The 10,393-nt window shown below is 54.3% G+C and overlaps 1 long non-coding RNA gene across 1 annotated transcript; it reads left to right on the forward strand.

Moving 5' to 3' along the window:
* Positions 1 to 5,198: 5,198 nt before the first annotated feature.
* LOC134474199 (uncharacterized) lies at positions 5,199 to 9,899 on the forward strand. Its single transcript, XR_010044867.1, has 2 exons — positions 5,199 to 7,343; positions 8,310 to 9,899. It is a non-coding gene; the product is annotated as an uncharacterized LOC134474199 (long non-coding RNA).
* Positions 9,900 to 10,393: the final 494 nt, after the last annotated feature.

Genomic DNA, 10,393 nt, shown 5'->3' on the forward strand with positions numbered 1-10,393 from the left:
TGTTGGTGAAGGTATACAGAAACTGGATTCCCATGTACATATCTAGTGGAGAGGTAAAATAAAACAGCCACTTTGGAAAACATTATGACAGTTTCGTTAAAAGTTAAACATAAAGTTGATCATGAATTCCTCTCCTTGCAAATATATATTCATACAAATTTTATAGCGCCTTTGTTTGTAATAGACCCACATTAGAAACACTTCAAACATCCATCAGCAGATGACTAAATAAACAAACAGTGACCTGTCCTCACCAAGGGTACCATTCAGCAATAACGTGCTTCAAAATATTGATGAGGCAGAAAGACCTGTCAAAAGAGGTCAGGCAGTCACTTTGCCTATAATCCCAGCACTCTTGGAGGCTGAGGCAGGAGGGTTGCAAGTTCAAGACTAGGCAAGTTAGTGACACTGTCTCAAAATGAAAATTTTAGAAAAGGCAGGGGATGTAGCTTAGTGCAAAGAACCCGGATTGGTTCTCCAGTACCAAACTGTGATTCTAATGATATAAACACATAACTCTAGAAACTTTGAGCTGATACACAGTGACAGAAAGCAGGTTTGGGGTTGCCTGGGCCAGAAACGCGGTGGGAGGCGGGAGGAGGGATGGCAAAGGGAAAAAGAGACTTGGGGATGATGGGCGTGTTTACTAAGGTGGTGAAAACCCCGTCGGTGTAGACATATGAGTGAGGACCTCGAGTTTCTGTAATTTGGGGTGATCCCTTGAAGACTACAGGCTGAGAAGGGAGTGGGTAGGTCCCGCCTGGGGACCAAATCCTTGAGCACTAAACCCCAGACCGGCCAGATACAAGGCCAATAGATGTGGGGTGTCTCCCAAGGGCAGGTGAGAATCTGCTTACTCCCCACTTTTTTCTTCATGTAAAAAAAAACATAAGATGCTGCATGTACTTTAGGGTTTTTGACACAATTGTTTAAAAATAGCCTGGGCCACCACAGTCCAATTCCTTTTTAGGAAGGATTTGTGAAGCCCAGCCTGTCCTGGCAGCCGGCTCAGGAAGTGGAGGCTTAGCAGGGTAGAGCAGGGCCCAAGCACCGGGACCCCAGCGACCCTGTCCTCATCCTGACCAGGGCCATCTGGGCCTCCCACCTCCCCGAAAGACAAGCCAGGCTGCCAGAAGCCAAGGTGGGGCAGGAGCGGCTTCCTCATCCTCACCTGGAGGGCAGGGAACACGGCCCTCCGGAGCTGGGGCAGGGCGGGGTGAGCGTGTGGACAGGTCCTGGACAAGATGTCTCAAAACAAGGCTCTGTGGCTGCATGAGGCACCCAGGTCAAAGAGGTCCACTCTTACACAGCTGTTGGGAGACCGGATGGGTCAGGCTTGGGCGGCTACACCCCAGACTCCTCAGCCAGGTCTAGGGCTCCGGGACCCAAATTTCCTTGGAGTGGGCCGGATATCCCTGAAGTATGAATTTATTGCTACTGAATGTAGCATGGTGGCAGGGCCCCGGCTTGGTGGCTGATTTCATGAATGATCCTCATAGCACGCCCCGGAGGCAGATACTCAGATCGTACCCCATCATGGGCTGAATTGAGTCCCCATCTCAGTGCCTCAGGATGTGACTGCATCAAAAGACAGTTAAAGAGGTGATTCAATAAAGTCACAGGACCCTGACCCAAGAGGACAGCGTCCACATAAGAAATGAGGACACAGGCACACGGGCAGCTGACTGTGTAGACACAGAGAGAAGGCAGTGACCTAGACACCAAGGAGCGAGGCCTTGGGGCCACCCACCTGTGACAACTGTCAACCTCCAGAGCTGTGAGGAACAGGGCTCCACTGATGATGTCACCAGCCTTTGGGCTTCGTTAGAGCAGCCTGAGAAAAGCAACTCATGTCTGGTCACGGATGAGAGTGCTGGCGCCTGGCAGGGGCTGGGACTCCAGGAGCGTTGAGGCAGGGGTCTATCCCCAAGCTCCTTCCCCTGGTTGCACAGCAAGTGTATGTCACATTGTGTCCCCACTGTGTTGGGCGAAGGCCCCCAGGCTGCAGACACCTGCGTACCCCCAGAAACCCCCTCCCAGCCCCGCACCCTTGCCTTGGAGCAGAAAGGGATGGAGGGGCTCTGCTCTCGGCAGCCTTGAAAGCCATGGGCTGCTGTTGCCCTGGCAACCACCACAGACTCAGTGCCTCCATCCCCCAGCTGCCGTGCCTAGCGGGGAGGGGTCTCTCTCTGAGGCCTCAGACAGCAGCTGGCTTTGCAAAGGGACAGAGAGTGGTGTGTGACTGCTGTGACAGCAAGATCAGCACTGTGCTTGGGGAGAGGGAGAAATCGGGCCTGGCTGACTTCCCGAGAACATTTAGGTCCCTGAGAGACCCTGGGCACAGTACTTGGGGCTCTCAAAGTGAGGCTCCAGAGGCTGGAGAAAGAGAGGAGGCCTGCAGGCCACTCACTGCGATCTGATCTCCACAGGCCACAGGATATGCATGGTGTCCTTCTTGCTGGACCTAGGGGCCCAAGCAGTGAGTCCTCCCTGAGAATGCAGGACTCTGTCAGCTTCTCGCTGGCCTTGTCCGAGGCCACAAGCTCTACAGTCAGGCATCCTAGCTTTCAGCCCTGGCTCTGCTGCATATCTGCTGTGTGGCCTTGGGTTTGCCGCTTGGGTCCGCGCCCCACCCTACTTATCTGTAACTGAGGGGAAGTAACAGTATCTCACCGCAGGCACCCCAGTGGAAGCAGCACTAGTTAGCGGAGAGGGGTGTGAGGGGAGGCCAGGAGATCTGTATTCTGGCTCCTGCCCCCCTTAAACAGGTCACAAGTCCAGCAGAGCTCTCAGCGGAGAAGGCGAGGTTCTGGGAGGGCTCTGTGGTTACCACCGTCACGGTTCCTGCAGGCCAGGCACGGGGCGGGCACGGGGACTACAGGGAAGGCAGGAAGAGCCAAGGGTGGCCCAGTTGCTCTGTGATTCTGCCAGGTCCCCTCCCCGTGTCCCGTGAGAGGCTGGGCTGGCACTGGCCTGTGATCGCAGGAGGCCAGGAGGCTGCAAAGACTCAGGAGACCTTCTTTTGGGGGGTCCCAACCTGCAAGGCCACCCTCCCCAAGGGGCAGGGTGCCAGCTCTTGACCTCAGCAACAACACAGCGGAGCTCTGCCACTGCCAGATGGGACCCTCAAGGGTCTCCGCACAGGACCTCACTCTGCTCGGCTCCCAGCCACCCTCTCCTGTGTTGAGCTCCTGGGAGGCAGCCAGTGGCCCTGGCGGGTGACATTGTTTGGCTTTCTCCGGTCAGAGGAGCAATTTTTCTCTCTCCTTGGATGTGCTTTGATTTAACGACTCTTTGGCCCAGAGCCTAGCTGGGTCAAAGACTCCCTGGGGAAAGGACACTAGGAAAGGACACCACATCTACTGGGAGAAAACCAGGGCCATGAGGTTTGTGGCTCAAGGCGGGCGTCTTCCCCAGGCTCCAGGTGGGCAGGAGGACACTCCCTATGCCACAGTACAGAGCGGAGGCGAGGATGGGGAAGGGGGTAAGAAAGGAGCTCTTCAGGATGAGGGGCGTGGTCCTCAGGGCAGCCCAAAGGGTCTGCCCCCCCAGGAGGGTGAGATGCTCAGGAGAAGGGGCTGGGGAGGGCTGGCAGCCCGGCACACAGAGCTGAGGCTGCCTGAGGGGCTGTGATAGCAGCTGCTTTGGAGAAGGGTGAGGGAGCCACCAGGGACAGTGTGGAGCCACCACTCTGGGGGACACAGCCTCAGGGGTTGTAGGCACACTGGCCTCCCTGCACACACAGGTGCTGTGTGGCTCACCCAGGTCTCTATTTCTTGGCTCTCTTCGTTGACGTTTCCCTGAGCCTCAGTTTCCCCGTCATCCTCTTGCTTGGTTAAGGAATCTGCACACATGACGGCAAGTTTCAGGGGGTGGCACTGAGGTCCTCTGAGCCAAGCAACAGGCCACAACCATTCTGCCCCCAGAGTCCTGAGCATGTTCACACCACACAGCTATCACCCACCCACAGGTGTAAGCAACTTGCACGTAAGTATGTGTGTGCACACAGTGCAGTGGTGGCCACTGTCTATGCAGGGTCATCATGTGCTGGACACCGAGCTGGGTACTTTACAAATGCTCACACTGACCGATTCCAATCAGCACCTTCCCAGTGTATTTGGCTGTAATAGAATCCACCAAACCATAAATACAATAATTATTTATCTGTGAAGGACGCTGGGTGCAGGAAGTCTCAGAGTGGTTTCCAAGCTTGGTGGGGTCACTAAGGATCCAGGTTTTTATTCCTCTGGCCACCATCTTCTGTGCTAACCTGGGTCACATAATGACAGGATAGCTGCTGTAGCACCGGATATCATGTCTGTGCTCCTGTACATTAAAACGGGAAAGCAACCTAAGAAAACTGCTGTCGCAGCTATCCCTTTAACCAAAAAACAAAAGCTTTCCTTGAAATACCCACACCCTGTTTTTTATATTTCATGGTCTGAAACTGGGTCAAAAAAGAAGCTGGGAACAAGAGGATCTGGCAAAGGAACACAGGGTGGTCATAACAATGACCAACTGGTGGTGAGGCAAGATTTATTTCCTGCCGTTTTGAACAAAATCAGGATTCTTTTCGCCAGGAAGAGGTCAGTCAAAATGTCGACGCTGCCCCTGAGCTCCGGCCTCCGTCCCTCCTCCAGGGGGCAGTGCGGGGACAGAAGGCTCAGGGGTGGGACCTCCCTGCAGTGGGAGGACTTCAGGTTCCAGGGCCACTGCGCCCCTGAAGGCAGCAGGCTTTGCGGAGAGCTCTGGGACCCGGTCACAGTGTCGTGTGTCCCCCGGCCCAGATGCTTGGGCTGCGCGTCACACCCTGCGGCTGCACCCAGGGCTGCCCTCCTCCTCCTCCTCCCCCTCCTCCCCCCCTCCTCCTCCCCCCCTCCCCCTCCTCCTCCCCTCCCCCTTCTCCCCCTCCTCCCCCTCCTCCTCCTCCTCCTCCTCCCAGCACCACCTGCCCCTGCTGGTGGATGCCACTGAGCACAGCCAAGGTCTCCAACCCTGCTCAGAGGGACCCAGCGCCAGCAGCAGCCCCTGACGCCAGCCGGGTGACGCATTGGTGGAGATGACTGTGCCCTTCAGCCAGCACAAAGCCCCGCTGATAGGGTTGGCCATGGGCACCAGCATTCCCTCCTGGGGTCCCGCTTTTCTTGGGGACGCGCCTGCGTCCAGGTCCTGTCCGAGGCTGTGGGCTGTGGTGGGGCCGGTCCTGAGGGGGCCTGGTCACTGTGGGACAAGCTCAGGGTCGCCCAGCCTGCAAATGCCTCAAGGTCCCCTGAGCCTGTCTTGGCCGCAGTGACTGTGGTGAAGACTGACCTCCTCTATCCAGCTCTGTATCATGTTGGAGTGGCCCCGTGACACTATGGGCTGTCCCCTCCCTACACACACAGAGCCAGGGGCTGCCGTTCTGAGCCCAAGATTCCTCAAAATGGACCTTCTTTCTTTCTTTCTTTCTTGTATCCAGGGCCTTTGCACCAAATTACACCCCCAGCCCTTTTTATTTTTCATTTTGAGTATAGTTCCAAGTCACTAAGTTCCCCAGGCTGGCCTCAAACTGGCAATCCTCCTGCCTCAGCCTCCCAGGCTGCTAAGATCACAGCCCTGTGCCACCTTGACCAACTTTCATATTCCCTACCCTGTCCCCTTTGCACCTAGGTCCTCTGCTTTTGCGGAGCCCAGGAACTTTCCTGTGTGGCCACCTGCTGATGTCTCTGTCACCATCAGCACCAACCCAGTTCCCACTGAGAAGCAGAGTTGGACCCTGGTGCACCTTGGCGGCCTGCTACCGTTTGTTCCCTGCCCCAGGATGCCAGGCCACATTTCTAGTTAGCACTTACTGGGCTTGAAGTTTTTTGTTGTTTGGTTTTTGTTTGTGACAAGTTCTCGCTGTGTAGCTCCGGATGGCCTCAGACTCACCCAGGCTGGCCTTGAACTTATGGTAATTCTCCTGCCTCAGCCTCCTAAGTGCTGGGATTACAGGCCCAGCATAATGAAGGTTATTTTGTTTTTGTTTTTGGTGCTACTGGGAATGGAAACCTCGGCCTTGAACATGATAAGAAAGCTCTGTGCCCCTGAGCTCCACCCACAGCCATCTGTGCTGGAACTTTAGACAAAAGCGAATAGCTTTAGTGGGCTTTAAAAAAATGTGCATACTTTTAAAATTTAAATAATACAGGAAATGTAAAGAAGAAAATGCTTCATTCAGAGAAATGCGCTGTTGATGTTTGGAGGATGTCCTCACTGGAGTCTCAGGACACATGCTGACACAGGGGACCTGCCACCTCCAGAAAGGGGACCCTGACCAATGGCTCCTCCCCTGTGTGTCTGCAGGAGACAGACAGCAGCCTGCCGGGCTTAGCCGCTGGGTTAGGATCCAGTCCTCCTGCTTCTTCATAGATGTTTAGATCATTTCCAATTTCTTTTGTCTTAATATCTGTTTGGACAGAATATCTGTTTATATCACTCTTTGCCTCTTGTCTTGTTTTCTCCCATCTGGAATTGTTTGGCTCATTTGAACCTGAGATATATGTCCCCAAAGTACCCACAGAAAGACTGGGAATCAACCGTAACCATCAAGGTATGTCTGGCTGAAGCATATCTGTGCGCCTAGCCATGGCCAAGCACTCTAGACTAGTAACTAGTTTAACCTTCACAAACCCAGGAGGTGGGTGTTGTCAGTGCCCATTTTACAGATGAGGAAAGGTGAGACCCAGAGTTTATGCTGGAGGTCCCAAGTAGGAAAGGGCAACTCACCACATGGGGAGAAAGGTTTCTGACATTTTGTTAACCTAATGATGGGGGGAGGGTACAAAAACAAAACAAACAAACAACAACAAAAAAAACCACTGCTGCTCCAAGACACTGTAATTTAGCTTCTTACTTTTGCAGTGCTGGAGCTGAACCTGGAACCCAGGGCCCCACTCCTGCTCAGCAAGTGTTCTGCCACTGAGCTATACCTCCAGCCCTTTACTGTCAAGTTTGAGGTTGATTCTAAGAGTTTACCAGCCAGTAGCTTTCATTCATCAATAAATTACTTTTCACATCTTTTTCGCAGGTTTTTGACCAGGCATTTGAGGCTCTCCAGGTTTTGAGGCTGGCTTTCCATGTTGGTGCGTCGGGCCTTGCCTTCAGAAGTGAGGCCCTCCTGGCTCCCCCGCAGGGTACCGGGTGGGCTTCAGCAGCCAGGGACACCTCTGCGTCCCACAGAGGGTTTGGGAGGCTCCCTGCGCTCGGCAGGGGTCCAACCCGGTTATCCTGACTCTTCCCTGCCATCTGCTCCCTCAGCCAGAAATCCCTCTGCACAAATTTGTGGACTGAGCCTCTCTTCACAGGTTCTCATCATGACTCAGGTGAGTCAGGCGGGCTGTCAGTCCCCTGTCCCATAAGGAGAAAGGGAGACTGAACACACCCCGGCCCAGACGGGCACCTCCTCAGCCTGGTTCACCAGCTCCATCTTTGATTGAGAAGTTCGAGTCAGGCCCTCCCTGAGCTGCTGGCCCGGAGAGCTGCGCTGAATGTCCCGTCTCCTGTAGAGGATGGGGACCCTGTGGGTCTGCTCCTGGGACCTGAGGCCTGGCACAGCAGGCTTTGCACCCACTGTGTTCCTGCCTCCCTGAGCACTCCAGCTGGGACTGTGTGGGGAGGGAGCCCGGGAGCAGGCGGCACAAGGGCCCTTTTGTGCCCGTTGCTAGGGCCCCGCTGTGTTTGCTCAGCCTCGGTAAACAGGAGGTGCCTGGAGGCCTGCTCTGTTATGACAACTCAAAGAGCATTTGCTTTCCTTCCTGAGCCATAGGCTCAGAATGCTAGGTGATTCCCCACGTGCAGCAGCTTCCCCAGGGCCAGCTGGATGTCACCCAACACCGGGACAGGTGGGGCAGCATCAGAGAGGTCACTCGGCTCCGCCCCAGAGGCTATCACCTAGGGAAGCGGAGGCCAAAGGGGCGTTGGCCCAAGGTCATAGAGAAGACGCACCTATGTGTTGAGTTTGTTCCTACTTTGCTGGGGCTGGGGTCAGAGGAGGCGCCCCATGGCCCCCATGGTTCCTGGCAGTTCCTCGGGCCAGGCCCTGGGAGGTAGAAATCTACCCCAGCCAAGGTCATTTCTTCAGGTTCTCCATGTCTTAGGACAGAGACCACAGGCAACCTGATAATAATCGAAGTCTTCTTTTTTCTTAATGCTTCCGAAGTGCAAATTACCTTTTTGAATCTTCTGGAGTAAAAACCTAGAAGGGCTACAAGGTGGTTAAAGAACTGAGGGCCCCAGAAAGCCTTTCCTCCTCCCAGGCACTGCTAAATGAATTTCCTTTGTCCCTGCAGAGTCCATAGCCTTCTTTGAGGAGAATGTCAAGAGCTACCTTTGACAGTCTCGATGAATGAGAGACCTCCGTGTGACAGGGCCTGCCGGGGCGTCAGGCAGCCAGCCCTTGTGTGTGACCTTCAGCCGGTGTCCACCCTGTCTCCCTCCTTTCTCCCAGAGGGAGGGGCTGGGGCAGGGCCTGTGCTGACTGAAATCGACTTCAGAGAGTACCACGCCCCCGTCCTTGGTGTGCTTCTCTTGACCCGAGCTGCACCCCCTCACACATATGCACTCCACAAACAAACGCTCTGTGTACCTTGGCTCAGCCTGGCCTCGCTCCAGGGAATCCTTAAGAGAACAGAGCAGCGGAGTGGATTTCCTCAAAGGTGGGGCAGGCCACCCTGGCGAGGCCTCCTGACCCTAGGGTCACCCTAGCATGGCAAAGAGCTCACAGTGCAGGGCCAAACCCTGGGGGTGCCAGGATCCTGGCACGCTGTTCTGAAAAGGAGCCAGCATTGGCCCTCCTCCCAGCAGGGAAGTGACAGGGACACACAGGGTGTCCCTTACCTGGGGAGGGCATGCACAGAGCCAGTCCCCACCCCCAGTGGAGCTGGGACTCCTATTCACCCCCTCTCACCCCAGCAGAATCCTACCAGTGGGAATCTCCAAGTCAGTACCAGCCAGAGGCTGGGCAGGGGGGAGGGGAGTACTGAGTCCCTCTCCTGTGCCCAGCCCTGGGCCCCACCCTGTCCTCCAGCTGCCATTATTGTCCCCATTTACAGATGATGAGACCAAAGCTCATGAGAGTGAGATGGCATTTGGGATTGCTAACGGGACAACTTAGTGTCTGGAGATGGCCTCCGACCTCCACTTTGTACCCTGTGGTGGACTGGTCACTGGTGGTCAACTTGTAACACCAGCTGACCTGAATCAGGGTGGTGCTGGGCATGGATGGCCCACCTGAGGACTATTGCCAAGATAAAAAGATCCGGAGAGGAGTGGGTAGCATTGGTGGTTCTCCTGCTGCCATGGGTTTTCCTGAAGAAGCTTGTCAAGCTTCCTTCCTGGTATGAACTTGGCTGTTCTCATTGTCAGAGGAGCTCGGACCTTGTTATTGCTGAGAATGGCTGTGGTTCACTTTGGGGAGCTCTGGTCCTTACACTGAGCATCACTTCCTGGCTCTGGAGGGGAAAATGTTGTGCTGCTAAGTCTCCAGGAGAAGCTTGTCACGCTGGCTTCCTGATATGAATTCAGCTGTTCTCATCATCGGAGGAGCTTGAGACCTCACAGCTGAGGATGGCTGTGGTAATTTTGGGGGAGCCCTGGTCCTTACTCTGAGCATTGCTGCCTGCCTCCAGTGCAGAACCCTCAATCTACTTAGCACAGATCCTTCATCCCACTGGCACAGACTTTCTGGTTTCCACCCTGACCTTTGCACCTTCCCAGCAGGGATCCATGAATTAGACGTGCACGAGTCATTGTCATGGACTCTAGGTCTTCATTGGGGCCCTCAGCTATGTTTCTTTGAAGTCTGTAGTGTGTGGAAAGATTTCCTGCAGATTTCATATTTGACTCTTTGGGTGATTATCATAAAATAATACTATAAATTATGTGTCCTGTATGTAACCATTTTCCTTGCAACCCCTAACAACACACCCCCTTCCCGGTTGTTCACAGGCTGCCTTTGGAAAGAACAGGCAGAACCCCTTTGGCAGTCCATAGCCTCATGACCTCGGGCCTCAAGGTTAACATATAGGACCATGATCCTGTAGAATCACCTGTAGGGTTGTGTAGCATGTATTCATACTTTTTAAGACCTTAGGATAGTTCCACTGATAAACAGACCAACACCACTGATTCAGCTCACCTGGTGTATCATAATCTGCAGAAGTCTATTCAGTGAAGCAAAGACACTGTCGTGGGTGATGACAGTGCAAAAGACAAGAATTACAGGATGAAACTATCTTGGGCAGCGCAAAAACAACTCAGCCAGTGGATTCTAGAAAGTTCTTCAACTGAGGTGCCTGCAGCCTTCTAGAAAGGGCTAGTTAGTTACTGAGTCACACCGCCTAAAGGCCTGGTGAGATGGACCCTGGTGCCACTG

Source organism: Cavia porcellus, unplaced genomic scaffold, assembly GCF_034190915.1.
Source record: "Cavia porcellus strain 051 isolate PalLab524CR breed Dunkin Hartley unplaced genomic scaffold, mCavPor4.1 scaffold_31, whole genome shotgun sequence".
Taxonomy (NCBI): Eukaryota; Metazoa; Chordata; class Mammalia; order Rodentia; family Caviidae; genus Cavia; species Cavia porcellus.